Here is a 13,115-nt window from a genome sequence, read left to right as displayed (position 1 = left end):
ACGACAATGACCTCTCGGTTTAAGATGAACTACGGAAAGATTACGCACAATCCAAAAGCCGCTGTTCATTTCTCAGGTTTTATCAGTTACATAATAAAAGGTCATCTTCACCCTCAGTAAATGTACTGTTTTGTTGTTTGTTTTTTTTATAAAACATGCTGCAGTACAAATGGAATAACAATATTGTAGTTACAAGTACCTTCACAATTTTCAGCATGATGTAGATCCCATTTCACATTTTAGCTTCAGTGTTTACATAATTTTAGTATAATTTAAAAAATCTGTTTGCTTGTTTGTTTGCAAAGCCCTCTTAAATTATTAGGAGTACATCTTAAACCCATGAAGGTTCTTATCTATATCAGCTATTAGGACATCATTATTTTGCCTAGCAACCACATACCAATGGCCTGTTTGCGGTATTTATCCAGCTATAACACCTTAAGAAATCACAGTATCACTTTCATTTCACAGCAATAACATCTGACTTATTTTCAGAAAACTTTCATTATGCATGACATCTTATAATGTTATCATGTTGCCTAGCAACCACAACAGACTAAACCAAAACCCAAACAATGTGGGCATGTATTAGCAGTGTAAATACATGCAAAAGCATTAAAAAGTCTGAGATTAAAAGATTATGTTTTTATTCAGAATTGGTAAATAAGTCATCAAATACTCATCAAAATGAGGTGAGTCAACATAAATGAAGTTAATACATTTTATTTACTTTAGCTTTACATTCTGGGATACACAAAATACCATGATCAATTAAGTCTCCAAATGAAAGCCAAGAGTATGCCCCCAGCTGCTTTGAAGAGTAAAACAAATTGTGCAGTTAGATTTGGTTAATTTATTCATTTGTTGCCATGGAAAATATCTGTCGTTGCTACCACATCTCATATCCTCTTACAACCTTTAAAGATGCTTTAATCTCAGCTGCCTTAATGCCTATTAAAACGCATAGACCACTCCAAACACATGTATGCATCTATTTTCGTCTTCTAATTAAGGCTTTTAGGTCTAATTTCATTAACGATGATCCCTTTGTCCTATATCCTGAGAAGTGATCTAAACAACACGAGATGCAAATGGGGGTATTTGCTATCCTATCCACCCACATCATTTTGGTGGTTGGTGTATGTGTGCGCGTGTGTTTGTGCAAGGTGCGTACATTTGTGCTCACGACACCCCTCGCCTCAGTGTCTCTTCAAAGGCATTGAGTGGTACCCTTTGTGGCCCCCGCTCCCACCCCTTTCACTCACTCCTTTTGTCTTAGCGTTTCATATTTAATAGAGCTGGCTCAGAAACAGAGCAAGGATAGGTACCTGAGGCTGAGGGCGAAGGGCTACTGATGCCTCGGTGAAGTGTCTGCTCTATCTCTCTGTCTCCGTGTCTCTCTCTACCAGGATCCTTTCAAGAGAATATATGAGCAGCAGATCAAAGGGAACCACAATGACGTCTCCCTATTCTGTTGGGACAGCATGGTCGTTGATACACCCCCTTCTCTGTATGCGTGGACACACTTGGCCGCTTTTAAACAGGTGTCTTGACTGATAAGTGATACATATCCAGAGTGTCAAAGAGAACTGGAACAAAATTTAGGAGCTCTCCAAAACTAAGTGCAGTTTATTCATTGCCTTTATCTCTGATTTTCTTCCATGACATGACATTCAGTGTTTAGTCCCTCTTTGTCTCTCTAATCTTTTTTATTCCAAGCGTGGTTGAAATTGATTCACTGATTCTCTTAGTTCAGTTCCTTTTAGTAATATGAGTATTTCAGCCGAGCTCAAAAAGACAAGAAATAAGAGCCTTCCACTGTGTCTACCCTGTAGCCTTATTATCCTGTGCTCCACTGTTTTTTTACCTTACAGTGAGGTGATGAGAGCCCACTGGCGTTTGTCAAACTATCTGGCTGATTTTATAGCTGGCTTTCAATCACTTGCCTTGTAAAGGACAAGAACACATGTTCGTATTGATCATCAATCAATGATCAATTAAGCAAGCCATTTGTCCAATTAGAGCAAAGGGTCCATCCGGACCATGGCTTATTTAGCTGTTTGATTGGAAAGGAGCAGAGGGAATAGATATGCTTGCATAATTGATTAGAATCAGGTCTTTAAACACTTATCTAAGTCAAATACTGACGCCTTTCAGGTTTTCTGTCTGAGCTATAATAGACTATTACAAATCATATGTGTTTTTATTGCTTGACACTTTGGTCCCTATTTAAAGTGTGAAAGCAGTCCAACAAGGGCAAAACAGTAGACAAAGGGTTAATGGACTGTGTGGTTCTTCATGCACACCTGCTATTTTTTGTTCGTGGTAGTGAAGCAGTGTAATCTATACAACTTCCTGAGTGCATAAAATAGACAATGTGGTGATTTAATTCATTATTAGCGATTTATATCACTGGTGTCATTGTTTTGAATAATGATAGTAATAATAAAGTGTGCTCCAGAGAAGGATGAACTGTTTGCTTCTGGCTGAAGATCAGATCAAAAAATGTGCATATTGCACCAGAGTGCAATTAAAAATTATGATCTCCTTTAGGGTTGGGGTTGGCCCGTGTAGCATTTCCTAGCTTAAGGTCTTTGAAGTCTATAGTTTCGAGTTAGTCATTGATCTAATTTTTTTTTTTCTTTTGGTACCTTAAATTCTTGTGACTATTTGGCTTATTGACTTACTGATAGAGTGAGGGTGCGAGAGTCTGGCAGGACTCTTATAAACTCACTTTTCCTCTTCATATGACAATGCTCTCTCCCCATTGAATTATTTTACCTAGGTGGCGCTGTCTCCCTATCTCTATCCACCTCTAAACATAAACCCTCCTCCTTCTTTTGCCACTTCTCTCAGTGGACACAGATTGTTTATTTGGGTCAAATAGTCAGTTATTTCAGGAAAAGAAAGAGGGGGTGTCTTCCAACCCTGCCATCCTCTTTTCCCAAATCCTCACCCTCCTTCTCTTTTTCCACTTTTTTCCACCCCCGACCCCTCCATTTTAGTTTTCAGCCATTTAACCAGTCAGCGACAATCAGAGCTGACAGAGTGACGGAAAACAATTGAGGCGGGGTCACTGGAGGGTTGACCTTAGAGCTTTAGGGGGGTGGGCATTGGAGGGAGGCCCAGGGTAAAAAACCGCCACCCCAGTGCAGTGTCCTGCCTGGGTCTTTGTTCTACATGTTCGGTGAGAAAATGCAGAAAACTTAGCTTTCCGTATCCACCTCTCTTCAATAACTGCTCCACTTTCCTTTACTATCGCCTTCTCATGTGCTTTTCCCTAAGTCTTTTTTATCCCTCTTTGTGTTATCACCCAGACAGGGTGAAGTGAGGGAGCAGAAGGTGATGAAGTGACTGACTTTTTCCTCCCATTTTCTTCATCTTCCCTCTCTCTCCCGAGACGGTGACTGCGTGACACTTGGGTTTTTGATTGGCAGGAGGCGTGGAGGTGTATGTGTGCACGTCTGTATGTTCGGGGGGGAGGCTAAGTGACTGCGTGTCTTTGTGCATGTTTGTCTGGATGCTTTAACGGGGCAGAGGGAGTTATTGAGACTGTAGTGGTTCAAGAGGGAGGAGGGTTGATGGTAGGATGGGAGAGACGAGGGGAAGGAGTGAAGAGAGGGGGAAGGGGGGTTCATCCACTCTTTCTCTCACCCTCTCTGCGACAGTTTGGAGGTTTCACACTTAGCTGCCCTTGCGTTTGTTTGTCTGCTCGCTTCGACCAGGTTCCCACGTGAAAGTGTGCTCTTAAAGTCCTCATGCACTCGTCTGACCGTTGGGCATCACAGCAGTCAAAATCAGAGCTTAGAGGGACGTGTACATGACAGCTGCTTCCAGGTCCACAGGAACAAGCCATACAGCACCTCAGAAGGACTCCCTCTGGTTCCCATGCTTCTGGCCCAGTTGGTTATTTATTTATATATATAAGTATTTTTTTTTTCAAAATTATGCCTAATGGACAAATTATGCTGCGTTTAATTCTTGTACAAAACACTATGATTTTTTCTGTGTTATTTTTCCAATTAATTAGTGTTTTTTTAATATTACAAGATGATTCTTTTTAAAGATAATTTAAAAAAAATGGTAGTGTCATGTCCTTGTGTGATGTGCTATTGCAGTAAGTCTAACATCTATATTAAATTACCATCACTGAATGCATATCATTGCTTTATCTACTGGAAAAATGTCAAAGTTGGTTGACTTCATTCTCTCCAAATATCTAACTAATACACTGATACGCATAATTAGAGGTCATGAGCTGGCAATTAAAACAGTATCCCTTGTTCTCACAAGGCTCATCACAAACGTATGATAATTTAATAATTTTGCCACTGGTGTCATATATGGATGATTGATTGGAGAAAGAGAGAAAGGGGAGCGAGAGGTGGGTGGATGCGAAGCAAAAGGAGGCAGAGTGGGAGGGAAATGAAGGGGGAGTGGGGGTGAATTAGTGATGGGATGGAGGGAGAACGAGAGGGGGGGTTCCTGGTGATTCAGCACGGTGGACCAATGTGAAGGAGGATGCAATGTGATGCTGGCGAGTGGATGGACAGAGGGTGGGATGGATGGACAGGAGGAGGGGTGACAGGGCTCCCCTCTAGCAAGTGGTGCGGCGACAGGGACAGATGGCGTCCCTTGGCGGACAGAGTGAGTCCCAGTTTTCACCTGCGGCCCCATGGGAAAAATCCGCCTTCCTCACACATGCAGCCATACAAGAGGCCCTGGAATGCTCATGCTACACTACAGCAAGATGAAGGATGTACTCGGAGGAGTTGGGGGGAGGGGGAGGGGGGGGGGGTGATGATAGGAGGGAGGGAGGAAAGCAGAGAAGCGGGTCAGGGGAACAGTGATATAGGATTGTCTGAGAAAACTTTAAGGGAGGAAATACGTAGAGTGGGAAAAAAGCATAGAGGATTAGAAGGCTGCAGAAAGTAGAAATTGAAGGAAACTATAAAGAAGGCAGTAAAAAAAATCAATAAGGACAATGTTTGAAGAAAGAAAAGCAGCAGGGAAGCCTTCACACTGTGAAAACTATTTGACAGATACTTTCCGACAGACAGCGCAACACCCAGGCAGATGCCTCTTGTTCTCTTTCCCTTTCTCTCCCTTTCCTTCTTTCCCTCCTAAGCCGTCATCTCCTTTCTCCCCGCCTTGTTTTCTTTCCTCTCCTTGCCCCGTCTCCCTCTCTCTCTCTCCCTGACTGTTGGGTGATACAGATGGTGCCTTTGAGTACTGTGAATGGGGTCAGGCCGGGTCGGGAGGGAAGGGGGTACAAGAGAAGACCAGACAATAATGTAACGATTTGGCCGCCCCCCCCTTGGACCAGCAGGGCCGTGGAGGAGAGTGAAAGTAAACAATGGTCCTTCGCTGAGGGGGTCAGTGGGAGGGGAGAGAGAAGAGGGGAAAGGGTATGCAGGGGAGGGTTTGGGGGGCCGGGGTGGGGTCAGTCTCCCAGGGTCTTGATGCAGGCCGCGGTTGGGAGGGGGCCGAAATGTGTGTATTTGTGGGTGTGTGTGCTCGCTGGCTGGTTGGAAGGGCACAGAGGTCACAAGGTAGCAGCACTCCAGTCTTGGCATGTGGTCTATGTTCGCAAGTCTGTGCTTTGAAAACTCATTACTGCACTGATTCTTTAGCCTACCGCTTTTGTTGTCAGTGAGTCTTGTTCCACGTGTGATCAATTTTCATTCTTTATATTCTTTAATACACCCTGTCATCAGACGTGGTAAGACTGTCAGTGATATATGCAACAAAGCAATGACAAATCAATGGTAATTTGATCTAATGAAGAGTGGACTCATGCACAAACAAAACTTAAAACTTAAGGATTCCAGTGATTTAGATCTTATGGTTATACAGGATGAAATTCTTAAATGTGTGTTTTAAGGGAATCACATATGTTCTGGATGTTAATTGTTGGGATTTCAAACTAAATCTAAATTTATCTTGAAGTGTCATTTTGAAACTGTGGAGAAGATTGAATGTTGCAGATGTGTGGTTAGAGCAGGTCTTACCTGTAGATTTCTGGAAAAGAAGACTAATTTTAAGTCATAGTATTCAAAGCCAAATTTTAAACTGATACGATTTTTCTTTTTGTAGATGCAGATCTTTTAACTTTAAGATTACATCCTGTTTGTGGTAATGTTTTAATAAAATAAAGAAAAATGAAAAACGATTAAAAAAAATTTGAATGAGGTAATTTGTACCCAATGTATAATCTACATGAATAGAACATCTTTTTCGTAAATATCTGTGTTAATAATTATATAATCAAATAACAATTTAACAGTTAAGTCGTGCATTCATGCTTGATATAATGCTCGTAGATGCAATCGAGGTCTAGTAAGACAATTACTGCACATAAAAAAATGTGACATGGACTTAAAAAAACACTTTAACTTGTAACTTGAAAATCACAACCACACCAACTATAACTATTCTTAAAAAGAGAAATGAGAAATTCATGATTTCAAATGTGTGTTCCAGTTTGTTTTTCTCTCTTCATACCATTTCCTCCCCCCCCCCCCCCCCGAAATACTTAGTAGACAAAAGTCGTTTAAGCCTCGTTATTTTCTGCATGTTCATACTACTAAGGTTCATAAGGCAATCAATATGCATACTTGAGTTCTTGACTTTTGCTTAGCTGTTGAATTATAATAATATAATATGCATCATTTAAATGTAAAACAGACTAATTTGTATGATTTCACACTTGCAAATGAATTACCTACTGATAATTGTTTTCTAAGGAAAAACTGAGGAATCGTGCTTTAATACTAGGCAGCAGATTCTGTTTTGAATAGGTTCATTCAATTCTCAATGCCTATTTTGTTAATCAGTTTCAGATTATTGTCTGCAGGCTGTAGTGGACTGTATAGGTTACCATCTGTGCACTGACAGCATGTGCTTGAGTACAAATGAAAGGGATAGTGGAGTGTGACAGTTGACACATGGCTAAGTATGTCTAAAGATGCCCCATTGATCTAATTGACTGCAGAGGCAGGAATCAATGGCAGTGATCAGCAGTCCCCCAAAGTCCAATATTTGCACAATGACTTAACTGCTCCAACTAGCCAGATGTTGCTCGCTGGTCTCTGTGCAACTGCTTGTTAAATAAATAAAATACAGGATTCATATTTAACTGTACTGCACGGTGATGTAAGTCTGGAGAGCTACATTTACTTTACAATTCCTGATGTTGGAACTGGTTTAGCTCTTTACATTTTAACCTTTTGTTTTCCTTAAAAATTTCCATCACATTTAAAAATAAAAAATTTCCCAAGTATGGGATAAATGAAGATTTTTTTTCTTATTATACTAAACAATACCACCTTAAGATCCCATCTGACTTCTCGAACATCTTTCTCTACACTTCCCATCTGTGGCTTTTGATCGACAGCTGCTCGGAAGTGGAAAGGGAGTTTCAATGCAAAGATGAGAAATCAGGCAGCAGGAGTGGGGTCGCTGGGCCCCTGGGGGCTTGCCTTTTCCTCCATCCCTATGCCAGAGCGAGGGGCGCTTGCAGGGGCCAAGAGATGATGCAGAAACCTGCATTGTGTGTGAGGCCCTCACATGTCAATACTAAAAGTCAAATAGTGTTGTGACATGTTTTGGGCTGTGTAAGCGACAAACACGTGTGAATGTCTTTGGGCACGGTGTGCGCACATGCTCATGGTGCATCACTTTTTCTCCGTGCACATGGGACGCATGAACAGACAGACATCTACACTTGGATAAAGAACTGCACACTGCACAGATTTCACACAACAAACCACTTTATTTACTGCCACTCTAAGTCTGTGGAAAAGGCAGCAGTAAATGATGACACTTTTAAGGGATTATTGCTAGTGAAAACTGTAACAGCTACAGTTGTGAGTGTGCGTATGTGTGTGAGGGGTCTGATTTCGCCATATTTGACTGGACTGATTTGAGTTCTGGGCTGTGATTAGATTTCATACCCCAGGAGTCATGTCTTAAACTGCTACTCATGAAAGTTATTTTAGGTGTGCTTTTACAGCGGTGGTTAGAGGTAGAAATATGATAAATTCAAGAATATTTCACCATTTTTCTCATTTATGTCCTTCTTTACCTTAAACCACATCATTTCTATGCTTCGCTGAAAATGTGGCTTCTTCCTCTGCCCTTCTTTGAAAACAAATCACTCTTCAGTATATCTCTGCAGTGTTACATTATCATCACTGACACCTGTGCATATAATGGTCACATCACTTGCAGTATTTTATAGAAACATATATTTTCTTGTTCTATATTCATGGTGCTACTTAAATTCCTTATGCCTGATGTTGTCTTTTGTAAATACTGAGAGGTGATTCTATTTTTATCTTATACTTCATCCTTGAAATATGTAGCCCATGAAATTAGTTGTAAATTTAAATAGGTGAATTGAGGTTGCTGGTATTTTCATCTGTAGTTATATAAATGTACACTATATTAGCTACGTTCAGTGCAGTCTCCATTCATCTTCTATCTTTTTATTTTCCATTTGGTTTTTTACATGAAGTAAATTGTGAAAATCAGGCTCCAGGATTGATCAAACACTGTCACTTTACTTCTGAACATTATTCTGCACCTCTCTATATCATCCCGTAGTTCTCATTGCAAGACTGTCTACCAGATAGTATTCAGTCCTATGCAGACACACATATAATCATACACTTAAAAAAAAATCATAATTTTTTGAGGTTTCTTTGCGCCTTTATTAGATTACACAGTGAAGACAGTCAGGAAGCAAGAAGAGAAAGAATGGAAAAGACACACAGCAAAGGGCATTGAGTCGGAGTCAAACCCTGGCCGCTGCATCCATCCTTGTGTTTTTTTGGCCACCAGCTCAACTTGCGAGCTGAAGTGGTGCCCAGTTTTTAAAGAAAACTAAGTGAGTGTAAAGAGAAAAGCAGTAAACCAGGTGTTGATGATGTCATTATTTCACTTAAGGTCATTATATTCTGACATTTTCATTTTCTTTCAGTCTGAAGTTGATTGCATTACTTTTGTGACTAGTTCAGGAGAACAGTGACGTTCCCTAAGAGGTGCAGTCTTGATTCAGGTGTATTGTAGGAGGGTGTCTTTATTGTAGCTAAGGTAGAGAATATGTGAAACTACTTTTTCTCAGAAGGTAATAACAAGGCGACTTAGCCACCTGGTGAAATAACTGGATGTATTATTGTAGGGTCTTTACCTTACAGTATAAAGCACCCGGAGGCAACTGTCGTTGTGATTTGGTGCTGTTTAAATACACTTGAATTTAATTGATAAAAGTCATTAACCCATTAACTATTTCTGGATGTTTTCAAGTCAGATTTGTTGAGGCGAGCGAAGAGCCAGATGAACCATACTACTGACTTGCTACACATTGGTTTACAACATAAGCATTATTATGTGTAAAGCACTCATTTTTTAAATAAAAAAAGATGAGCACCAAAACTAGAAAAGGCACGTGCATTAATCTTCTACATTAGCACACAGTCTATGTCAGTGACAAAACTAATATCATTTTATCACTGAAGTGAGAAAATGATTTAAAATGCATGCCAGTGTAGAACTAACAAGGAGAATAATACTGCGCATTGCTCATTCAAACTCTTATTTTTCTTATTTTAACTCCAAGTTATTCTGAACTTACAGTTTGTAGCAGTTTAAATAACCTTAGTCTGTAGAGTCTTGAAATGATGAATGACCAGTGGCTTGACCTTTTAAGCAGCTTCAAACATAAAAGCTTTTGAACACTGAAAATACATACCCTGAGTAAAAGTGAGTACATTAAACGTGTCCTTCAGCCTTCAATGGCACACATGTCGATGGAGCAGAGGGGCCACAGGAAAAATCACGCAGCTTTGTGCTCGCAGATAGTAGTGCCTTGACTATCTTTATGAAGGAATTACAGGACCGGTGTGAATATTGTCGTTGGGTGTGCTGTGACACGTTGCTTTTCCCAGTGAACAAAGGTTGATATAAGAAAAGAGTTAAGGACTTTAAAATCTGTTATTGGAATTAATTTCTGGTGTTAGAGAGCAAGTCTAGAGAGTCTAGTTTAACACCTGTTCTTACATTAAAGCCCTAAAACAAACAACCTCTGTGTATCCATGTAGAATAATTGATTTTTCCATCAAGCTCTTCAAAATGTGTTCCTCTTTTTCACCAACGTGCTCCAACATCGTGACTCGTTCTGAACTAAGCTCTGACTGCAAGTGCTTACAGGAGACAGAAAAAAAAAGATTATTTTTAATCATTGCAGTAGAGTGTGAAAGTCTTGTGAAACAATCTCCAAAATTATGTTGGCTTTTACACAAACCTACCTAATAACTGTAATGGCTTTAAATGATCATGTGGAGCTAGAGATTTGTATTACTTCCCAATAATTTAAAACTTTCCAGCAGGGTATGGGAAAAGGATCAAAAAACAAGATCTTAAAAAGTGTTATTTCTTCTTCTTTCTTCTAAATCACAGTTTTATCATATACCATCAGTAAAAAACCCCACAACACAATAATAGCAGAATCACGAATTAGTAGCATATGAAAATTGGTCAGCTGAGCCAGCAGCGACTCCCTTATAGTGGAGACAGAATTATATATGTTTCTGTGTTGCACCTGCAGGGCAAAGAAGAGTAAGCTATTGGGCTATAAGAAATTTAGTTCAGAGTTTTGGAACAAGTTGCATTTTTGAAATTTGATTACAGTGATAGATGCCAAGCTCGTAATCTGACAGTAATGATGCATTTTGAATTATGGTCTTTTCCATTATATTGCTTGCACTTTCAGATAAAAAAAAAAACTATTTTCAAACTAGGTTTGCTTCTATTCAACAGGGAAAATTTGAAGGCCCAGTGATGGGGCCATTTAAACTCCTACCAATCGGCTTTCTGACCCAAGTTGTGAACCAGATATAAACAGAGATAACAATAACTCGCAGGGGCACAGTGCACCTTTAGCAGTTGCACAGAGGAAGAATGCCTGGAAGAGTACATGTTGCTGTTTTTCTAAAGCCTTCTGGAAAGAACACTCTCAGGATTGATGCCAGTTTTAACTCCAGACTCTTGAGGACTCGCAATACAACAGGGAAAGTGTTTGACATTCTTTCTGCCAGATGCCAGGCCAGTCAGCTGAAACCTGAGAAGACTGGCTCACTGGGTATTGCTTCCTGCAACTTCCATAACTGTTTGACAACTAACATTGTGGAAAAAATAAATAAATAAAAAATAAGCCGATCACTTTTATGTAAGAGTGTAAAAATGTTGTGGCTTCATGAGCAACTATGCTGGTATTGGCCATGCTGTGTAACTGTTGACTCTTTGCTTATTTCCAAGGCTTCATGCTAAGCTAGTAAGTAAATAAGTAACCACCTTTCTTTAAATACTTTAAACGTACTGTTCACACAGGAGGGTAAAATTATGCTGTATGAGTAAAATATTTTGTTGAGGAAAAAATTTAATATCCAAGCAGACATTGTTATAATGTTGTTATTTCCTCAGTCAATATTGCTCAAGGTGTGAAAAAACTGCACTTTAAATGGATATTTTATAGAGGTTCATGCTCCACAATACATACTGTGTCTCCCACACACAAAAAAGAAAACCGTGGTCTCATCAGTGTGTGTGTGTGCAAGAGAGAGAGTGATATAAACACACTTTACTTGTTTCTTACTTTCAGTGTGATGAGAAAAAAAACATACACTTTGGATGAGGATAAGTTGGCCTCCTGTAATTAATAATTATAAGTGAATAGATATTAGCTGAACAGCTCATAATCTCTGTTTGCCTTTCTTTTATTTTAATTATCTTTTTTTTTTTACCCTAATTCTCATTCAGTCAGTTATCATATGTGTAAACGGGCTCATCTGTCTTTTCTTCCACTCTTCAGCAATGAATCAAAAAGTTAAGGAGATAAGCTCTAACCGTGACTTTAAAAAACACAAACACGACTTGTTATGAATTTTTTCATGGCACTTCACTTCTCCCTTACTTGCTGACAGTGAACGGTTGTAAGTTTTGTATTTTTTCTTTCAGGTCCAGACCTCATTCTTGTTTCTCCAATCCATGAACCATGGCATCGACGCAAACGCTGGCTCTGTTTGCACTGAAAATGAGCTGTGGGTTCATAAACACACTTGTGTGATGTATGTGTTTGTTTTTATCTGTAGTACAGTCAGACAAATCCTGAAAACATCTCACTGTGTTCTCTATTAGAGTAGCACAGCTCCTAGGATGATCAAATGCCTCAGTGGCTCTATCCTAGTCAAAGCTCACATGCAACATGTGGATAGAGAAAAAAAAGAACCAAGGTGCACTCTAGTGCTGTATGTCCTCGGTCAAGTTCTTCATTCTCTTGGCTGAATCACCGTGCTTTTATATTAGTGTGATTGGCAGCCACAAGAGCTTTATGAACACCCGGCTCTGTCAAAGGGATGTACAATTCACAAGCTGGTCTTTGTAAGGCTTTGCCAGGAAACAAGGCTGAGAAAAAATCATATAGAGGGAAAGGTCTCAGTCCTCTCAATCCTTCAACTCTTTGCTGATCCTCGGAGAGAGCGACAGCAGCTATGTGCATATCTGAAGGTATATTTTTGTGTCTATCATTGTGTCTGGGTTTCTACAGTTTGTAATGAGAGATTGGTGTGTGTTACAATTATGTGTGTCTGTTCTTCAGCATGCACAGACCTGTAAGAACTATGAAAAGATAGAGGTGTGGATGAGAAACACACGTGACGATGAGGAGCACGATAGTGGAATTGGGAGTTGGTAGGGGTTTATAATGGGGCACTGCAGACGCTGGGCCCTGGCCCTAATTGATCTCTGGGTAGTGCAGAGGGCCCAGCCTCGGGGGCCACTGGAGGGGTCATTAGGATGCAAATATAGCAGTGTTTCTGCAGCACACACCAGACAGACGCACTGACAAGGGAGGGAGTGATGGAGAAAAATTATTTGAATCAAAGCAGAGAAAAGGAATCTGCCTTTTTCTGTCACCTTGCAGTCTTTTTTGTACGCTTTCTCTGTCTGTTTCCTGCTGTATAATATAAAATCAGGGATGCTTTTCTATTTGTTTAAATTATGTTTCATTTTGGCACGATCTAACTTACCTACAACAACCCAGAAAGATATCCATC

Source organism: Oreochromis niloticus, linkage group LG11 (genome assembly GCF_001858045.2).
Source record: "Oreochromis niloticus isolate F11D_XX linkage group LG11, O_niloticus_UMD_NMBU, whole genome shotgun sequence".
Classification (NCBI taxonomy): Eukaryota; Metazoa; Chordata; class Actinopteri; order Cichliformes; family Cichlidae; genus Oreochromis; species Oreochromis niloticus.
This window is presented reverse-complemented; position numbering follows the sequence as displayed.